The following is a 2,500-nucleotide window of genomic DNA, read 5'->3' on the forward strand; positions in this document are numbered from 1 at the left end:
TTTGGCCAATATCTTTGTTCAGGAAAAAGGTATGTAATAATTTTTTCTATTATGTGTTTTTTCTTATTTAGTACATTACTATTTGCAAAACTCAGTGATTGTGAGGACAGTACCTTCATTCTTTAGGGGGCAGAAGGGATGGAACCAAGGTTCTCGACGCTCCGATGGTGTTTTTGATTATGCATAGAACGGAATTGTTTTTAGATTGACACGTGCCCGTCAGTCAATGAAATGAACTTTTAAAACAGCAGCTGACCTGATTTCCTCCTCGTTCTCTTGTCCTGATTCTCTACGTCGAAAAAGTCTCTCAGATAGACACTAGCTTCATCATTATACACATACATGAGTTAAGTCTTTCAACATAACCGTGGCACAGGCGGAAAGGGAAGAGTACTTTAGCCACGGTGACCCCGGAATGGCACCGATCCGACCAGAGCCGGAAAGTAATCCATATTCATGCACCGGTGACGTCAGGCACTGTGCCGCCGTGACGTCATCTACCTTCTCATTTGGGCCGCGCCGTGGCTTCATTAGGATGAAAATCGCATCAACAAAACCGCCTCCGCGAGGCGCCGACCTGTCCTATTTTGCAGAGTACACTCATGGAACGTAGTCGAACCGATATTGAAAAAGGGTGACGAAATTACGGAATGGCGGCCATTGGTCGCGCCAACAACGGAGGCGGCGGTGGTGGCACGCGGTGTCCGTGTTGTTGACAGGACATCGTGGGATATTGTACATGGTAACAAGGATGTATATATATGTATGTATACGTAATATATATGTAAAAAAATATATATATATATATATACATATATGTGTGTGTGTGTGTGTGTGTGTGTGTGTGTGTGTGTGTGTGTGTGTGTGTGTGTGTGTGTGTGTGTGTGTGTGTGTGTGTGTGTGTGTGTGATTCTGGGATATTGTACATGGTAACAAGGATTTATATATATATGTTTGTTTATTTTATATATATTTATATATATATATATATATATATATATATATATATATATATGTATGTATATATATTGTGTGTGTATGAGTCTGGGATATTGTACATGGTAACAAGGATGTATATATATGTATGTATACTTAATATGTATATATATATATATATATATATATATATATATATATATATATATATGTATATATATATATATATATTGTGTGTGTGTGTGTGTGATTTACCATAGTATTGTATTACGTGTGGAACTCGTGACCAATAGCTATTTCCCTCTCGAATGAGAGCTCATAGCTCATGTATGGGCCAATATATGGGTAATGCTGTGACCTTACTCACACATACGAGACTGAGCTCTTCGCTCACCAGAGTTGGACTGCCGGCTCGCAATACAGCAAAGCTGAACTTTTCAGCCATGGACGGGACTATAACTCGGATTGCTGATTTAGTGGTCGCGCGCGTGTGAATAAAATCATTTGACGGCAAGCAGAATAAACATATCAAAATATCCTCGCTGGGTTGAGTTAGATTCTTTTGATATATACGTTTTCCTTTGGTTACATAAAATCGTCCGACGGCAGTCAAAATAAACACAAGAGTTTTGGGTCAGTTTCAAGGGGTAAAACAGTGCAGTGCACTTCAGTGTATTTTAGTGCAGTATTGTCCCCATAAACTGAATTAAAATCGTCTGAATTCAGCCAGAGTAAAATTATCAAAGACGCCACAGTCTCAACACTTTCGTAAGGTGACGTGACTAAGACGAATAAAGTCGTCTAGCGTTAGAAAAAAAATAAGTTGTAGGGAGAATCATAGCGAATGGGTGAAGACCCCTTTTGCCATCGCCTTGTCGTCGCCTTGCCGTCACCCTGACGACGTCTTGTCGATCTCCTTGCCACCGCCAAGTGGAAAGACTTGGAGGTTGATCGACCCCTTCTTGGTGGTTCAATGTCAGTATCAACATTATTGTTTCTTTTTACGTGGGGGCAGAGCAGGAGGAGGAGGAGGAGGAGGAGGAGGAGGAGGAGGAGGAGGAGGAGGAGGAGGAGGAGGAGGAGGAGGAGGAGGAGGAGGAGGAGGAGGAGGAGGACGAGGAGGAGGAGGAGGAGGAGGAGGGAGGATAGATAGAAACCGAGAAGACGGAGGTGGAGACTGAGCTGAGATGGAGCTGGAGGCAGAGAAGACAGGCGGAGGTGGAGGTGGACGAGGAAAAGGAGGCGGGGAGGAGGAGGAGAAGGAGGAGGAGGAGGAGGAGGAGGAGGAGAAGGAGGAGGAGGAGGAGGAGTAGACGAAGGAGTCAGAAGTGGAGGCGGCGGCGAAGGACACCAGAGGAGGAGAAAAACGAGGAGAGGAGGAGAAGGAGGTAGTAGAAAAGGTGAAGGCGGAGGCTGCATCAGAGTAGGAGGAGGAAGAGAATGAGAAGGTAGCGGAAGCTAAAGAAGAGGGGAAAGTGGGAATAAAGAGAACTGCGCACGAACAAAGAGCTTAAAAAAAGGGTGACGTTGGGTTAAGGGGAGGAGACAAAGGGTCGGATTGGAG

Source organism: Oratosquilla oratoria, chromosome 7 (genome assembly GCF_046742065.1).
Source record: "Oratosquilla oratoria isolate Oo_2021 chromosome 7, ASM4674206v1, whole genome shotgun sequence".
NCBI classification, from domain to species: domain Eukaryota; kingdom Metazoa; phylum Arthropoda; class Malacostraca; order Stomatopoda; family Squillidae; genus Oratosquilla; species Oratosquilla oratoria.